The sequence below is a fragment of the Microcaecilia unicolor genome, chromosome 3 (genome assembly GCF_901765095.1).
Source record: "Microcaecilia unicolor chromosome 3, aMicUni1.1, whole genome shotgun sequence".
In the NCBI taxonomy this organism is placed as follows: domain Eukaryota; kingdom Metazoa; phylum Chordata; class Amphibia; order Gymnophiona; family Siphonopidae; genus Microcaecilia; species Microcaecilia unicolor.
Genome location: NC_044033.1, coordinates 500,803,520 through 500,823,476, shown reverse-complemented (window position 1 = coordinate 500,823,476; position 19,957 = coordinate 500,803,520).

Here is a 19,957-nt window from a genome sequence, read left to right as displayed (position 1 = left end):
GATAAAAAATCTCTGCTAAAAAATTATAAAACCTAGCCTAGCCTATAAGTAGCTCTTCTGCTTGCTGTATGACTTATTTCTCTGTTACAACCTGCAGCCTCCTGCCCTTGGTGCATGCTGGCAGATTCCAACTAGATGGGATGATTTCCTTTTATATCCATTAGCCTGAAAAATGAGAATGCCATAGAGCAGGGACAAAATAAAGGCAGAAGAGGGTATTTAGAACAATCCTGCTCAAAGCCCTCTGTCAGTCAGACACCTAGGGGGGAAAAAGAGACATCTACATTTTTTTTCTTTCTGTTGTTCCTTGATGCTCATTTCTTTTCTGTACAAGGTAAAAAAAAAATGTTCTGTGGCACTCTCTGAATAGAAATGAGGTATTGGATACCAATGACATTCCAATCATTGCTTCCAAATGTCAGCACACAGAGTCTGCAGGTTGAGGGCGCCTGCTGCCCTTGCTAAGAGCTGTGACAGTGAAATCACAGGGGAGCAATTAAAGGGATACTCTTGGTAATCTTACAGATTTTGTTGCTGGAGTATTTGGGGAACAGTGCCAATTACTGTATTGGTCTTACCTATCCCAATGGGGAAAGAACAACTGTGTGTACTATATCTACAAGCTGTGCTGTTGATGAGGATAGAGCCGAAATCTCAACTATAGCTCACCTAAAGTGTAGATCACAAATTGTTTTTCCTCAGCTTCAACTTGAAAATGTGAAAGGATGACTGTCATAAATCACAGAAGAAATATACTATAGGAGCCTGTAAGGCAACTACATTATCTCTCTAATTCCATAAACATGCATGCACAATCTTACGCTTACCCTCAATTCTATAAATGTGGCTAAAACCTGCGCATGCAAATTTGGGGGTGCACCTTGTGTACACAATTTAATTGAATAACGAGCTAATGAGCCCCGATAATTGGCTTTTTTAAAGAAGCAATTATTGGCACTAGTCAGATTTAATAAGAATTTATGAAAGTAAATTTAGGCATGAGTAAAAAAAGGATGTGGGAATGGGAGGGTCATGGGCGGAATTAGGGGGTTAGCGTGCAAAGTTGCATGTGCAGGTTATAGAATAGTGTCAGTTATCCCCTGGATTCTATATATAACGTGAAGATTTGCATGCGGAAACTGAAGCATATTCCATTAAAATGTGGAAAACCTAATTGGTTAACAAGATAATCAACACTGATAATTGGATATTAACAACCAATTATCAGCACTAACTGGCATTAATTGAATTTATCTGCACTATTCGCTAAGCATATTCTGTACAGTGGTGGGCGTAAATTATAATGTGCGCTGCCAATAAGGGGATGTTGCCATGCGCTTGGGATGGGTAGTTCATTGGCATTCCGAAAAATTATGTGCAGGGTCATAGAATACACCTGCTCTGCACCTAAATTAGGTGCCGGTACTTACACCAAGTTTTGTGCCCAGACTTAGGTGCTGGCATGGTAGCTAGGCCTATTCTATAAACCTGTTTAGGCATATTCTATAAACCATGCCTAAATCTAGGTTCGGATTATAGATTATGCCTAAGCGGAAACTTTTTCAGTGCCGATTTTTCAGGTGCCATAAATAGAATCGGGTCCTAGATGTGTAATTTAGGTACTAATTGGTACAAGCAAACAACCAATTATTGGGTAGAATTACTGTTAATTGATGCTAAATAATAAGGCCAACCCAATAAGGGGGGCCGAACACAACCGGGCTGAAGGCCCATGAAGACAAGGGGGAGGGTTGGGGTGGGGAATAGGGAGGGAGGAAGAGGTGAGTGAGGGGTTAAGGTGGAAAGGGGCGGGTAGGGATGGGTAGGGGAAGAGGGGAGGAGTGTCGGAAAAGTGTGCCATTTTGTGTTGAGCAGGCAGGAGGGATCATCGCTGGCCCGCCCACCCGCCCATGTGCCTAAGTGGCAGTTGTCGCAGCGAGGCGTAAGGCTATGAGAGTTATGCAATGATAGTGCCGGGTACGCAGCACCTTAGCAGATAACATTGCTAAGTGAATTAGTAAATGCGTGTTGAAAATAGTTGAAAGTTGCAACATTAAGCAAATTATATGCCTGCATGTTAGCAGGTTTAGAGAACAATGTGGACACGGCTAGTCCCTTGGCTTGGACGGCCAGGGGGCCAAGAGCTTTGGCTTGGAAATTGTAGGTGCATCCTTATACGGGATGCATCAAGTGACATTGAGGGGCATAATCGAACGAAAACGTCTATCTCCATGGGCGTTTATCTCCGAGAACGGGTCCGTGAAGGGGCGGACCGAACCGTATTTTCGAAAAAAATAGACGTCCATGTTTTATTCGACAATTTGTGAGCTGGGCGTTTTTGTTTTTCAGTGATAATGGAAAATGAAAGCGCCCAGCTCAAAAACGAATAAATCCAAGGCATTTGTTCGTGGGAGGGGCCAGGAGTCGTAGTGCACTGGTCCCCCTCACATGCCAGGACACCAACCGGGCACCCTAGGGGGCACTTTTACAAAAACACAAAAAAAAGGTAAAAGAGCTCCCAGGTGCATAGCACCTTTCCCTTGTGTGTTGAGCCCCCCAAATCCCCCTCAAAACCCACTGCCCACAAGTCTACACCATTACTATAGCCCTAAGGGGTGAAGGGGGGCACCTACATGTGGGTACAGTGGGTTTGGGGGGGCGGTTTGGAGGGCTCCTATTTACCAGCACAAGTGTAACAGGTGCGGGGGATGGGCCTGGGTCCACCTGCCTGAAGTCCACTGCACCCCCTAACAACTGCTCCAGGGACCTGCATACTGCTGCCAGGGAGGTGGGTATGACATTTGAGGATGAAAATAAAAAGTTGTGAAACGGCATATTTTGTGGTAGGAGGGGGTTAGTGACCACTGGGGGAGTCAGGGGAGGTCATCCCCGATTCCCTCCAGTGGTCATCTGGTCATTTAGGGCACTTTTTGGGGCCTTATTCGTGGAAAAACAGGGTCCAGGAAAAGTGCCCTAAATTCTCGCTAAAAACGCATATTTTTCTTCCATTATCGGCGAAAGGCGCCCATCTCTGATCGCCCGATAACCACGCCCCAGTTCCGCCTTCACCACGCCTTCGACACGCCCCCGTCAACTTTGTCCGCATCCGCGACGGAGTGCAGTTGAAAACGTCCAAATTCGGCTTTCGATTATACCGCTTTATTCGTTTTTGTGAGATAAACGTCTATCTCCCGATTTGGGTCGCAATATAGACATTTTTCTTTTTCAATTATAAGCTGGACAGTGTGCTATGACAGACAGCACTGAGGAGGAGCAGGGTGCTTGGACGGCACAGCCTGAGGAGAAATAAGAAGGAAGAGGAAGGGAGCTGTGTACTCAGGCGAAGGTTATGATTATAAGTGGTATTTGAATACGTTATATGTTTTATGGTGGTAAAATGCAATGTTAAAGGCCTGGCTGCGGCCTAAATAAAAATCCAAAGTTATCAAAGAAGAATGGCGTCTGGTGTAGTCTTGGGTATGAAAGTAGGTATGTCTGAGTGAGTGCCGAATGCCTGAGTTGTTGGAACTAATAAGAAGTTACATGCATAACTGACCTTAGTCAGGATTCTATATATGGCACACACAAAATCCATAGCACAGATCTGCAAGGGGATGTGGACCTGAGAGAAGGCGTGAGTGTGGCAAGGGTGTGCCTAGCAGTTACACTCAACTGTTCTAGAATACCATTATTTATGCATCTAACTGCCTACATTTAGACACAAGTATTTAGACTAGCTATTGAACTAGCTAAAGGGCTTGCTCCTAAAGTTAGGCACAGAAATGTGGACTTACACGATCTATAGAGAATTACCCCCATGGAGATAACTTTTACTGATGGTAAACCCTGTTTTACACACCTAAAAGACCTCTTAGAAAATTACCCCATAGGTTATCTGCTGGATTCTATATAGCATGCCTAGCATTCTGCACTGAAATCTAAGCATTTGCCATTAGCATACGCATAACTTAATTGGCTTAACAAGCTTTTCCGGAGATGGGAAGGCGGTAGAACGAGAGGGCATGAAATGAGATTGAAGGGGGGCAGACTCAAGAAGAATGTCAGGAAGTATTTTTTCACGGAGAGGGTGGTGGATGCTTGGAATGCCCTCCCGCGGGAGGTGGTGGAGATGAAAACAGTAACGAAATTCAAACATGCGTGGGATAAACATAAAGGAATCCTGTGCAGAAGAAAGGGATCCTCAGGAGCTTAGCCTAGAATGGGTGGCAGAGCTGGTGGTTGGGAGGCGGAGCTAGTGTGGGCAGACATATACGGTCTGTGCTGGGGCTGGTGGTTGGGAGGGGGGACTAGTGCTGGGCAGACTTATACGGTCTGTGCCGGGGCTGGTGGTTGGGCGGCGGGGACAGTGCTGGGCAGACTTATACGGTCTGTGCCAGAGCCGGTGGTGGGTGGCAGGGATAGTGCTGGGCAGACTTATACGGTCTGTGCCAGTGCTGGTGGTTGGGAGGCGGGGTTGGTGGTTGGGAGGAGGGGATAGTGCTGGGCAGACTTATACGGTCTGTGCCAGAGCCGGTGGTGGGTGGCAGGGATAGTGCTGGGCAGACTTATACGGTCTGTGCCAGAGCTGGTGGTTGGGAGGCGGTGTTGGTGGTTGGGAGGCGGGGATAGGGCTGGCCAGACTTATACGGTCTGTGCACTGAAGAGGACAGTACAAATAAAAAAAGTAGCACATATGAATTTATCTTCTTCGGCAGACTGGATGGACCGTGCAGGTCTTTTTCTGCCGTCATCTACTATGTTACTATGTCATCAACATTAATAACAGCACTTAATGAGCAAAAATGAACACTAATTGGCAATAATTAGAATTTATGTACACAAATCCATAAGCATATTCAGTAACGTACTGCCTAAATTCTGATGGGCACAGTTCAAAAGGAGCATAGTTATGGGCAGGGAAATGGGAATTTTATGGGTGTTGTGAAATTTATGCATGTATAGAATATGGCCCAGTTCATGTAAATCCATGCACAAGGATTTGCAACACATTATCTTTGTTGTAAATGGCTGCGTGTAGTTTTAGGCACTATGGTAGCAACTAAGTGTATTTTATTTACTGTGCCTAAATCTAGGAAAAGCTTATAGAATACTGTGACAGAACAGTATGTTTTAAGCCTGGCCAGCAGGTGGTGCATATTTATGTTTCGAAGCTGCTGTAGAACCAAGGCTGTTTTTTGTTTAAGCCTTTTGAAAAGGCAGAGTGCAGTACACTTTTAAAACTTGTTCTTCTGGGCTCTGATTGGCCAGGAGCTCATTTTCATTTGGATTGTACTGACTTTTGCTCCAGTCTTAGCAAGGGAGAAAAGAGAGACAGATCTCTTTGCTGAGGCTTGGTGAACAGTTTTATGTCCTGATATTCCCTGGTACTTTTTAGAAAATAAAGAAGTGTTTAGTTAGTGTTATAATTGATCCATATTTCAGTTACCTGCTATTGTTTCCTGAAGGCACATTTTCTGTTCACTGTTCAAGTTAAAATAACTCCTAAAATACTGAGACAGAGCCCGTAGGAGGTCAATTAGTTAATTCTTAACTACTCAAATCTAGTGACCCCTACTACTAGTATGGTGTCAAATGAGATATTACTCTATGTAGAGGAAAAGCCTCAAACCCAAGCAAATACTTCTTGTGTTGAATCCAACTTTAGGGAGCACTGCCTGTTCATCATAGGCTCAAAAACCTCTACAATGTAACCCTCCCGTACTGTTCAAATCGTACAGTATATGAATCACGGGGGTTACTTATCATGCTGCCGTTAAAACTACTGAGCATTCTTATGCATGATCATAGTCTTCTATACCCCGTCCACGGCCCGACTTCGGCCCAAGTTTCACCTCCTTCATCAGGGTCCGTGGGATGCTCGACCGTATCTGCAAAAATATATATATCACAATGACACCCCTTATCTTGTACCGATACCTCTTCCCTTGACGAAGCCTTCCTTACTTCAGATATCCTGTGCTCGTTCCTGTGTTTAACAAACAAAATGGCAATGATATTTATCCCCTAATGACATCAGACGTGCTGCACCAAGCTCCTCCTCCATCTCATCAGCTGAGCGTGACGTCAGACGCGCTGTGCCATGTTCCTCTTCCGTCTCAATCTCGGCACTGAGCTGATTGTAACATTGGTACTGTCAAAACTTAAAGCTTGAAAAATGTCTAAATGTCTAAAACCGAACGGTCTCATGTTAGGTCCGTTCAGTTTTAGACATTTAGATATGTTGTTTTTTGGTTCAAAAAGTTAGGATATTTCCTGATCTCTCAAAAGAAACACAGAAAAGGCATAAAGCTTTTTTGGCCTTTTGATCAAGGATTTTGGCCTTGGGCGTGAATCTTGTATTGAAATTTCCTTGTTTATGTTTTGTGTTATTTCAGAGCAAACAATTTCAATTTTTTGAACCTAAACAATTGGAGGATTTTCTTGTAGCTAAAGAAGGAATAAATGTCATAGTATAGTCTCAAACGAACACTGAATAGACAGGCTGGGGAACACTGTATTGGTATGCGATAATCAAATGATATATTTATTTTTTTTCTTGAATTATTTATTTATTTAATTTGTTACATTTGTATCCCACATTTTCCCACCTATTTGCAGGCTCAATGTGGCTTACATAATACCGTCAAGGTGATCGCCAAGTCCGGTATGGAAACACAATTTGATATTAGGGTCGGGTAAGGATAGTATCTTCAGGTACATAGAGATAGAAAATAGGAAGGAATATATAATGTCCAGTACAATCTATGGTTTTGCTGTGTTGCATGGTTGAGGCATCCAAGTTAGGTCGGCGGGGAATGCTTTTCTGAATAAGTAGGTCTTTAATGATCTCCTGAAGTTTAGGTGGTCGTAGATTGTTTTCATAGTCTTTGGCAGTGCATTCCACAATTGTGTGCCTATATAGGAGAAGTTGGATGCATAGGTTAATTTGTATCTGAGTCCTTTGCAGCTTGGGTAGTGGAGATTCAAGTAGGTGCGTGATGATCTGGTTTTATTTCTGGTTGGGAGATTGATCAGGTCGACCATATATCCTGGGACTTCACCGTAGATAATCTTGTGGACCAAGGTGCAGATTTTGAAGGTGATACGTTCCTTGATTGGGAGCCAATGCAGTTTTTCTCGAAGGGGTTTGTCTTACCGAATATCAGCCTGGCTGCTGTGTTTTGGGCTGTCTAGTGTTTCTTTGTGAGTTGTCCTTTACATCCCGCATGTATTCCATTGCAGTAATCTGTGCGGCTCATCATCATTGGTTGCAGAATATTTCCCTCGGGAAGAATGGTTTTATATGTTTAAGTTTCCACATTGAATGAAACATTTTCTTTATAGTGGAGTGTACTTGGCTCTCAAGTGTAAGATTATATTTTCGTAATTCTTGGATCCAACAATATTGTGGACGTAAGTGTTTTTCTTTTTCCTGTTTACATTACTCACGTGTAATTTTTATTGTATATATTGACAATTTCTATAGTATCTCATTTGTTGTGGGATATATAATTTAAAAGAATAAATAAATAAATTAATTAATTAATTAAAGAACATCTTCCCCACAGTAAATGGAACAACTAGACAGAAAAAAAAGCCCTGTTCTTTCTTAGGAAAACTACACAGTGAAACAGTTACCTGGTAACATGTGCAGCTTTTTAGAATTAGCCACTGAAATAATGACCATTGAAAAGCAAACACTCCAGTCAACTTGATTCATTTCTTTTTATTTTATTTTTTGTTACATTTGTACTCCGTGCTTTCCCACTCATGGCAGGCTCAATGTGGCTTACATGGGGCAATGGAGGGTTAAGTGACTTGCCCAGAGTCACAAGGAGCTCCCTGTGCCTGAAGTGGGAATTGAACTCAGTTCCTCAGGACCAAAGTCCACCACCCTAACCACTAGGCCACTCCTCCACTGTTGCTACTGTTTGAGATTCTACATGGAATGTTGCTATTCCACTAGAAGTCGGCCCTTGCAGATCACTAATGTGGCCGCGCAGGCTTCTGCTTCTGTGAGTCTGACGTCCTGCACATACGTGCAGGACGTCACACTCACAGAAACAGAAGCCTGCGCAGCCTTCTACATGGAATGTTGCTAGTGGAATAGCAACATTCCATGTAGAATCTCCAAAATAGTAGCAACATTCCATGTAGAATCTCCAATAGTATCTATTTTATTTTTGTTACATTTGTACCTTGCGCTTTCCCACTCATGGCAGGCTCAATGCGGCTTACATGGGGCAATGGAGGGTTAAGTGACTTGCCCAGAGTCACAAGGAGCTGCCTGTGCCTGAAGTGGGAATTGAACTCAGTTCCTCAGGACCAAAGTCCACCACCCTAACCACTAGGCCACTCCCTTTTAATAACAAGGAGCTGACAGGTGACAAAACCCCTAAACTCTGGAAAATAGTGCTGGCCGATCAGAGCCTGTTCAGATCGGTTCCCTAGTCATGCAAGGCTGCAGTTCCTATCCTTTAAAACATACATCTAGCAGGCATGATGCCCACCTACACAGCCTCTGTTTTTGTACGTACCAGTATTGATGAGTAACAAAGGTATAACCTTTGTTACTCATCAATAGTTCTCCACTTCTTATAACACTGACTTTCCAGTAAGCCGGAGAAAATTTAATTTCTGTGTGCACATATTCCCATCAATGTATAATTGCATCTTCATTGTGTAACTGCCATTATAATCTCATATTAATATTACATTACGGTAAAAAGTGATAATGAAGTTGAGCAGTGAAGACAGAGCATACTAGATTTTTCATGTTAGACAGACAGCAGATGGGTTTATTGAAGCTGCTAAATTATGCAACCGAATTAGTTCAATCCAGTCCAGGCTGGCTGTGCTCTGAAATAGTTGGATAAGGTTACAGGTAAAGCTATACAGAGGCATAGAGGGGCATATTCGAACGGCGCCGGCCAAATCGAAGGGCGGCCATCTTCGGGGCCGGCTCCACGAAGGGGCGGAGCCAAGCGTATTTTTGAAATACGCTTGGCGCCGGCCAAATCGCTCGCCGGGGTTAGATGAGATGGCCGACTCCGATTTTCAGCCATAATGGAAACCGGAGCAGGCCATCTCAAATCCGGCGAAATGTAAGGCATTTGGGTGTGGGAGGAGCCAGCATTTCTAGTACACTGGCTCCCCTGATATGCCAGGACACCAACCGGGCACCCTAGGGGGCACTTAAAAAAATTAATTAAAAAAACAAAATTAGCTTCCAGGTGCATAGCACCCGTCCCTTGTGTGCTGAGCCCCCCAAATCCCCCCCCCCAAACCCACTGCCCACAACTCTACACTATTACCATAGCCCTAAGGGGTGAAGGGGGGCACGTACATGTGGGTACAGTGGGGTTTGGGGGGGCTCCCATTTACCAGCACAAGTGTAACAGGTAGGGGGGAATGGGCCTGGATCCACCTGCCTGAAGTGCACTGCACCCACTACAAACTGCTCCAGGGACCTGCATATTGCTGTCAGGGAGCTGGGTATGACATTTGAGGCTGGCATACAGGCTGGCAAAAAATGTCTGATTTTTTTTTTGTGTGTGGGAGGGGGGTGGTGACCACTGAGGGAGTAAGGGGAGGTGATCCCCGCTTCTCTCCGGTGGTCATCTGGTCAGTTGGGGCACTTTTTTGGGACTTGGACCTAAAAAAAGGGGCCAAATAAAATGGATCAAATTCTCCTGACGGCCAGCTTTCTTTTTTCCATTATCGGGCGAAGCCGGCCATCTCAACGCATGCCCCCGTCCCGCCTTCGCTACCATGCCGACATGCCCCCTTTCAACATTCGCCAGCCCAGCGACGGAACGCAGTTGAAGCCGCCCAATGTCGGCTTTCGATTATGCCGATTTGGGCGGATTCAGGAGAATCACCACCCATCTCCTGATGTGTCGGAAGAAGGGCGGCGATCACTTTCGAAAATGAGCTGGATAGTGTACTCACTTAGGGGTCCTTTTACAAAGGCGCGCTGAAAAATGGCTTGTGGTAGTGTAGGCGCGGGTTTTGGATGCATGCTGATCCATTTTTTTAGCAGGCCTGTAAAAAAGGCTTTTATAAAATTTTTGCCGAAAATGGACAAGCGGCAAAATGAAAATTGCCGCGCGTCCATTTCGGGTCTGAGACCTTACCACCAGCCATTGACCTAGCGGTAATGACTCATGTGGTAACTGGGCAGTAATGACCTATGTGCGCCAAATGCCACTTGGCACACATCCATTACGCACACCCGAAAATAAAAAATATTTTTGCGACATGCATATCAGACGCGTGCCAAAAATCAAATTACCGCAATAGCCAGGCGGTAGTCGGGCGGTAACTCCATTTTGGCGCAAGTTGGGTGCGCATAGACGCTTAAGCGGCTTAGTAAAAGGACCCCTTAGGGCCCTGTTTACTAAGGTGCTTTAGAGCTTTTACCACGCCTACACTTAGCGTGCATGCTAACCATGTAGGCGCCCACAGGGTTATTGTAGGCACATACATGGTTAACGCACGTACATGGTTAACGCATGTTAAAAACCATTAACGTGCCTATAACGGTGCTTAGTAAACAGGGCCCTTAGTTTGTGGTGAAGATGAGTATGAGCAATGGAGGTCATATTGTTGGACAGGACAATGGCTCAGTCAGCACCAGTTCCTGGAATATTTGGAGGAGGGGTATCAACACCTGTATAGCATTCCATGTTATGGCTATTTAGGTACGCTATTTGTACAATAATGAGAAATCTTTGTATGTTCAAAGTCTATCAAATATTGCACGTGAATCACATAAGTGAGAGGTATATGAAATTGATTTCTTGGTTCAGACCTCTTTAACAATACAGTAGCAATCAAAACAATTAGGAAGTGAATGGAAAACAAAAATGAGGATGTTATAATGCCTTTGTATCGCTCTATGGTGTGACCGCACCTTGAATACTGTGTACAATTCTGGTCACCACATCTCAAAAAAGATATAGAAAAGGTACAGAGAAGGATGACAAAAATGATAAAGGGGATGGGACAACTTCCCTATGAGGAAAGGCTAAAGCAGTTAGGGCTCTTCAGCTTGGAGAAAAGACAAAGGGGAGATATGATAAAGGTCTATAAAACAATGAGTGGATAGGAATGGGTAGACATGAATTGCTTGTTTAGTTTTTCCAAAATACTAGGACTAGGAGGCACACAACGAAGCTACAAAGTAGTAAATTTAAAACAAATCAGAGAAAATATTTCTTCACTCATCAAGTAATTAATTACTGGAATTGGTTGCCAGAGAATGTGGTAAAAGTTGTTAGCTTAGCAGGGTTTAAAAAGGTTTGGATAGCATCCTAAAAGAAAAGTCCATAAACCATTATTAAGATGGATTTGGGGAAAATCCTCTGCTTATTTCTAGGATAAGCAGCATAAAATGTAATGTACTGTTTTGGGATCTTGCCAGGTACTTGTGACCTTGATTGCCACTGTTGGAAACAGGATACTGGATTTGATGGACCTTTGCTCTGTCCCAGTATGGCACAACTTATGTTCTTATTTTCTTAGAATCACCTAAAACCTAACCCCCCCCCCCCCCCAAAGGGCTTAAATAATTACTCAAAAATAGATTTTCTCTTCACAAACGCTGTTTATTTCACAAATACTTTGTTAAAAATGTTTTATTTACTTAAGAAGCAAAAGGGTTCAATTGCACCAGCATGGTCTTTTGAAGGGACAAAGAAGAAGAGAGACAAGGTGGTAGAGTGCATCTGGAGAGCCATGGCTCATAGGGAAAAGTTATCTTTAAGGATGCATAAGCACAAGGAAGCAGTGTAGTAAATTTAAAACAAATCGGAGAAAATATTTCTTCACCCAACGCATAATTAAACTCTGGAATTCGTTTCCGGAGAACGTGGTGAAGGCAGTTAGCTTAGCAGAGTTTAAAAAGGGGTTAGACGGTTTCCTAAAGGTCAAGTCCATAAACCACTACTAAATGGACTTGGGATAAATCCACAATTCCAGGAATGACATGTATAGAATGTTTGAACGTTTGGGAAGCTTGCCAGGTGCCCTTGGCCTGGATTGGCCGCTGTCGTGGACAGGATGCTGGGCTCGATGGACCCTTGGTCTTTTCCCAGTGTGGCATTACTTATGTACTTATGTCCTCTACTTGGCACACTTTTATTACATAGAGCAGTGATTTAACCTATTGTGATGTCATAGTGGCTCATTCCACCAATAAGAGCCAACCTCTTTAGTGATGTCACAATGGTTTGATTGTATAGAATGTTTGTACGTTTGGGAAGCTTGCCAGGTGCCCTTGGCCTGGATTGGCCGCTGTCGTGGACAGGATGCTGGGCTCGATGAACCCTTGGTCTTTTCCCAGTGTGGCATTACTTATGTACTTATCACAATTTAACACCTGGCTAGCTTTTCTGTAGGTTATTAGACAGCCAAATGCAGCTATACAATTATAGATTAGTCCCTTTTGCACATGTACAACATGCTGTAGAGATGGGGGGTATCCTTTCTAAGATGACCTCCATCGTTAGCAAATTATCTGCAGAAATTTGCATCTTAATTCTAGATGGGGGCACTAACCCATAGGAAACTAGAGTCATTCCTTTATTTTATTTACATTTGTACCTTGCGCTTTCCCACTCACGGCAGGCTCAATGCGGCTTACATATTGTATACAGGTACTTATTTGTACCTGGGGCAATGGAGGGTTAAGTGACTTGCCCAGAGTCACAAGGAGCTGCCTGTGCCTGAAGTGAGAATCGAGCCCAGTTCCCCAGGACAAAAATCCACCACACTAACCACTAGGCGACTCCTCCACTAGCAACATTCCATGTAGAAGCCTGCCCTTGCAGATCAGCAACATGGCTGCGCAGGCTTCTGTTTCTGTGAGTCTGACGTCCTGCACGTACGTGCAGGACGTCAGACTCACAGAAACAGAAGCCTGTGCGGCTGCAAGGGCAGGCTTCTACATGGAATGTTGCTAGTGGAATAGCAACAATAACATTCCATGTAGAATCTCAAATAATAGCAACAGAATCTCAATAGTAGCAACATTCCATGTAGAATCTGAAATAGTAGCAACATTCCACGTAGAATCTGAAATAGGGAAAGGGAACTGGGCTTGATATGCTGTCTTTCTGTGGGGTTTACAAAGTATATACTGGTACTTATTTGTACCTGGGGCAATGGAGGGTTAAGTGATTTGCCCAGAGTCACAAGGAGCTGCCTGTGCCTGAAGTGGGAATCGAACTCAGTTCCTCAAGACCAGAGTCTACCACCCTAACCACTAGGCCAAGATTCCCACTCAGCCAAGTTTTCATAATATCTCCCATCAATATGCAGTGCATGCAAATCTCTGTCATGACTATTCATGGCAGATATCAAGAAAACTCGAATGACTGGGGGGGGGGGGGGGGGGGGGGGTGTCTCCCCAGAACAGTTTTGGGAACTGCTAATATAGAATTTCACTATCACAAATTTGGCTATCATAAGCTACTATAAAGATCAGTATTATTTGGCTTAATTAATCTACACAAGTAAGAAGTCTTCTAAAATACAGTCAGGCTAGCTGAATGGCGGATTTAAACTTCTCCACGTCTGTTGATTTAGTAATATAAACCATATACATTTCAAATGCAATGTAGTTCATGCCACAAATCTTATTAAGTATTATTATTTGCCAAAGTACTGACAGAGCAATAGAGTACTTTTCCCCTGGGATACGTGTACTATACAGTTGCTGATTTGTTTATTTTATTTTTATAGGAAATAAAATCTTATATTACAAGCTGAATATAAAAGTGAATTGTTTATAGATCTCTTTATAGTGGAATATGAACAAACATTACTTTTTAGATACAACATATCCTCTGGGAGCAATTTTTAGTTTACAGTTCGGCTATCTTTTAGCTGTTTGGACAATTTCCCTCTCGTTTACCTTTTTGTCCAGTACTACAACTGAGAAATAGACTAATACAAAATATAATTCTAAAATCAATGGAATACGTTGATTTAAGTGCAAGAAAAGTGAAAAGAATTCACACTGCAAGCAAGAGGTTTATTCATTTATTTATTTTTAGTACACTTATACCCCGACATTTTCCCACAAAAGCGGGCACAATGCGGCTTACAAAAATTACATATCAATAAGGGTAGTAACTGTTTGAAACAGGTACAGTCAAGAGGAAGAAGGTGTGGGCTGAGAGATATAGTTGGGATGTGCCTACTCAAACAGAAATGTTTTTAAGGATCTCTTGAAAATTTGATGGTCGTCAATCTCCTTTAAGGGCCTAGGTAGACTGTTCCAAGTCTTTGGGGCTGACATGGGCGAAGGATGAGGAAAGGAGCATTTTATATCGAACAGATTTATGGCTAGGAAAGCGAAGGTTGAGGTAAGATCGAGCGGTCGAGGAAGCATTTCTGGATGACAGATCTATCAAATGTTTCATGTAGTCAGGGGCCTCCCCATAGATAATCTTGTGAGTTAACGTGCTGATTTTGAAGGTGAGACGAGCAAAAATGGGGAGCCAATGCAGGTTGAAACGAAGAGGTTCTGCATGGCTGTCTAGTCAATGAATCTTTTCTTTTAATAACAAAGGGGCCCTTTTACAAAGGTGCGGGAGTGCTAACGAGCGGGTAGCGTGCATCAAATCTGCACTACCGCCGGGCTAGCGAGTTGGGCTCGTGCCAATTCCTGCAGTAGAAAATAATTTTCTATTTTCTTCCATGTGGGGCATTCCCAGCATTAATCGGCAGTTGGCGTGTGCTGCATGGTTACCACATGGGTAGTGCGTGAGCATTTACTGCTAGGTCAATGGGTGGCGGTAAGGGCTCAAGCCATAAATAGGCACACACTAGTTTTAATTTTGTCACACGCCCATTTCACAGCCCATTAAAAAAAAAAACCTCTTTTTTTCCAGACGCTGTAAAGAAATGGCCCTGCACACGTCCAAAACACGCGCCCAGCACTACTGCAGGCCACTTTTTACTGCACCTTTGTAAAGGACCCCATAAAAAGTTAGGTTTTGGTCATGGCTGCACTAGGCCAACCCTTAAATTGCACAGTGGGGAAGGCTTAGGATTATTGGCAAGCACGTTCCTCTAGAGCGTGAGCTGAAGATGAGGATAATTAAGAAAGTGTATAGCCTAGGGAGCCAGTGAACCTAAAAAAGACCTACTGATAGAACCCAAAGCGCCCACCTTATAACCAACTGACTCGGAAGGGTACATCTTTCTTTACAAATGTGAAAAAGTACTGCTAAAAGCAAGGGAGGGGAGATGGCTGGAGCCAGAAGGGAGAGTTCCAGCATGCGCAGTTCCAAGCTGTATAAACCTGAAACTAAGTGAAAAGAGGTGATAAGAAGGAAAGAGAATTGGAAATTGATATACTGCTTTTATGTGGTTTTTGCAACTACATTCAAAGTGGTTTTCATAGTATATACAAGTACTTATTTGTACCTGGGCCAATGGAGGGTTAAGTGAGTTGTCCAGAGTCATAAGCAGCTGTAGTGGACATTGAACTTAGTTCCCCAGGATCAAAGTCTGCTGCACTAACCACTAGGCTACTCCTCCACTAGCAACAGTCCATGTAGAATCTCAAATAGGGAAATGGAAATGGGACTTCTGTGGTTTTTGCAGCTACATTCAAAGTGGTTTACATGATATATACAGGTACTTATTTGTACCTGGGACAATGGAGGGTTAAGTGACTTGCCCAGAGTCACAAGGAGCTGTAGTGGGAATTGAACCCAGTTCCCCAGAATCAAAGTCTGCTGCACTAACCATTAGGCCACTCCTCCAGAAGGCGAATATGGGACTCAAGAGTAGGATAGTTTGTCACAAAGCTTTCTAAACTGAAAATTGGAGACATCAGTAACTTAAGGTATTAAGAACTAGAATTAGGTGAGGTCTGAGTGTTGCAAAGTGAGCATGTACCAAATACTCGAGAACAAGATACAGCACTAATCTGATACAGAGGCTTTTCATCATGTTATACCCTGAGACAGGGAGAGAGTAGTAACTGAACAATAAACAACTAATACACAGTACAGAGGAAGTATAGAACATAAATATATATTTCCCCCCTTACATCTCTGCAGAACTGTGCCATCTGGTGGTCTTCAATTGATTGTAAGCATTAATTTATGGCTATTGCACACCTCAGCACTTAGCGGAGACAGGCTGTACCATCAGTCAACTGCACTCGAGGAGGGCTGGTTTCTGTTTATAATTTCATTGTTTGAAAGTGTCATGTTCTATGCCGGTGTGTGAAAGTAAACGTTGTTTAAACCCTTCATTCCATAGCATCCCACAGATCAATCCAGAGACGTGTGGGTGGTGTCCCTCTACCAGCAGGTGGAGATAGAGAGAACCTCCGAGGTTTGCTATATGTGGACCTGTGCAGCCAAGTAAACCTCAGTATTCTCTCCAGTGCTTTTTTTGTAGAAAAAAAGGTGCTGGTACTCATTGTGGGCGGGGCCACCACACATGGAACCGCCCCTATTATAGCCACACCCACATTAGCCACACCCCTTATACCAGCCATGGCGCATATAAACAGACATCATTGAAAATATTATACTAGTATAGGAGAAAAAATAATGTCATTTTTTTTCATTATAAATAATTTCTGTAAGCTGTTACAGCTCCAGTATACCCAGTGCAAAATAAGACAAATTCCAAATACTAAAATGAAAATAAAATGATTTTTTTCTACCTTTGTTGTCTGGTGACTTTGTTTTTCTATCCATATTGGTCCCAGTCTCTGATTCTGCTGCTCTCTATCTGTTCTCTTAACTCCGTTTCCAGGGCTTCCTTTCCATTTATTTCTTTACTTTCCTCCTTTCTTCTTCTTTTGTTGCCCTGCATCCATAAGTAAAAGCTGGGTCCTCCTCCATGGAATTGACTGGAGGAGGTATAACATGGATCCAGCTTTTGCCTATTTTCTCCATCCATGTGCAGTTTTTCTCCTCTCTTCCCTTTCCCTCATCTCCATCCATGTGCATCTTCTTTTTTCTTTCCTCCCCTCCATTCATGTCCAGCACTTCTCCTCTCTCTCTTTCCCTCCATCCATGTCCAGCATTTCTCATCTCTCTTCCCTCCTCTGTATCCATATAAGCAATAATTCTCTCTCCCCTCTCCTCCATCCAAGTCAGCATTTCTCCTCTCTCCTAGCCAACTCCTCCATCCATCCATGACCAGCAATTCTCCTCTATCTCCTGCTCTCCTCTCCATCCATTTCTAGCATTTCTCCTCTCTCATCCATGTCCAGCAATTCTTTCTTCCCTGTCCTCCCCTCCCTGTCCAGAGATTCTCCTCTCTCCCCTCCATGTCCAGCAATTCTCTCTTCCCTGTCCTCCCCTCCCCGTCCAGCGATTCTCCTCTCTCCCCTCCATGTCCAGAAATTCTCTCTTCCCTGTCCTCCCCTCCCCGTCCAGCGATTCTCCTCTCTCCCCTCCATGTCCAGAAATTCTATCTTCCCTGCCCTCCCCTCCATGTCCAGCAATTATCTCATCCCTGCCCTCCCATCAATGTCCAGCAATTCTCTCTCCCCTGCCCTTCCCTCCCATCCCATGTCCAGCAATTCTCTCCCCTGCCCTTCCCTCCCATCCCATGTCCAGCAATTCTCTGTCCCCTGCCCTTCCCTCCCATCCCATGTCCAGCAATTCTCTCCCCTGCCCTTCCCTCCCATCCCATGTCCAGCAATTCTCTCTCCCCTGCCCTTCCCTCCCATCCCATGCCCAGCAATTCTCTCTCCCTTGCCCTTCCCTCCCATCCCATCCTATGTCCAGCAATTCTCTCTCCCTTGCCCTTCCCTCCCATCCCATGTCCAGCAATTCTCTCTCCCCTGCCCTTACATAAGTACATAAGTACATAAGTAGTGCCATACTGGGAAAGACCAAAGGTCCATCTAGCCCAGCATCCTGTCACCGACAGTGGCCAATCCAGGTCAAGGGCACCTGGCACGCTCCCCAAACGTAAAAACATTCCAGACAAGTTATACCTAAAAATGAGGAATTTTTCCAGTCCATTTAATAGCGGTCTATGGACTTGTCCTTTAGGAATCTATCTAACCCCTTTTTAAACTCCGTCAAGCTAACCGCCCGCACCACGTTCTCCGGCAATGAATTCCAGAGTCTAATTACACGTTGGGTGAAGAAAAATTTTCTCCGATTCGTTTTAAATTTACCACACTGTAGCTTCAACTCATGCCCTCTAGTCCTAGTATTTTTGGATAGCGTGAACAGTCGCTTCACATCCACCCGATCCATTCCACTCATTATTTTATATACTTCTATCATATCTCCCCTCAGCCGTCTCTTCTCCAAGCTGAAAAGCCCTAGCCTTCTCAGCCTCTCTTCATAGGAAAGTCGTCCCATCCCCACTATCATTTTCGTCGCCCTTCGCTGTACCTTTTCCAATTCTACTATATCTTTTTTGAGATACGGAGACCAGTACTGAACACAATACTCCAGGTGCGGTCGCACCATGGAGCGATACAACGGCATTATAACATCCGCACACCTGGACTCCATACCCTTCCTAATAACACCCAACATTCTATTCGCTTTCCTAGCCGCAGCAGCACACTGAGCAGAAGGTTTCAGCGTATCATCGACGACGACACCCAGATCCCTTTCTTGATCCGTAACTCCTAACGCGGAACCTTGCAAGACGTAGCTATAATTCGGGTTCCTCTTACCCACATGCATCACTTTGCACTTGTCAACATTGAACTTCATCTGCCACTTGCACGCCCATTCTCCCAGTCTCGCAAGGTCCTCCTGTAATCGTTCACATTCCTCCTGCGACTTGACGACCCTGAATAATTTTGTGTCATCGGCGAATTTAATTACCTCACTAGTTATTCCTATCTCTAGGTCATTTATAAATACATTAAAAAGCAACGGACCCAGCACAGACCCCTGCGGGACCCCACTAACTACCCTCCTCCACTGAGAATACTGGCCACGCAATCCTACTCTCTGCTTCCTATCTTTCAACCAGTTCTTAATCCATAATAATACCCTACCCTCCGATTCCATGACTCTGCAATTTCTTCAGGAGTCTTTCGTGCGGCACTTTGTCAAACGCCTTCTGAAAATCCAGATATACAATATCAACCGGCTCCCCATTGTCCACATGTTTGCTTACCCCTTCAAAAAAATGCATTAGATTGGTGAGGCAAGACTTCCCTTCACTAAATCCGTGCTGACTTTGTCTCATCAGTCCATGTTTTTGTATATGCTCTGCAATTTTATTCTTAATAATAGCCTCCACCATCTTGCCCGGCACCGACGTCAGACTCACCGGTCTATAATTTCCAGGATCTCCTCTGGAACCTTTCTTAAAAATCGGAGTAACATTGGCTACCCTCCAGTCTTCCGGTATTACACTCGATTTTAGGGACAGATTGCATATTTCTAACAGTAGCTCCGCAAGTTCATTTTTAGTTCTATTAATACTCTGGGATGAATACCATCAGGTCCCGGTGATTTACTACTCTTCAGCTTGCTGAACTGACCCATTACATCCTCCAAGGTTACAGAGAATTTGTTTAGTTTCTCCGACTCCCCCGCTTCAAATATTCTTTCCGGCACCGGTGTCCCCCCCAAATCCTCCTCGGTGAAGACCGAAGCAAAGAATTCATTTAATTTCTCCGCTACGGCTTTGTCCTCCTTGATCGCCCCTTTAACACCATTTTCGTCCAGCAGCCCAACCGACTCTTTGGCCGGTTTCCTGCTTTTAATGTATCTAAAAAAGTTTTTACTATGTATTTTTGCTTCCAACGCTAATTTCTTCTCACTAATTCCCTCCCATGTCCAGCAATTCTCTCTCTCTCTCTTGCCCTTCCCTCCCATGTCCAGCAATTCTCTCTCCCCTGCCCTTCCCATGTCCAGCAATTCTCTCTCCCTTGCCCTTCCCTCCCATCCCATGTCCAGCAATTCTCTCTCCCCTGCCCTTCCCTCCCATCCCA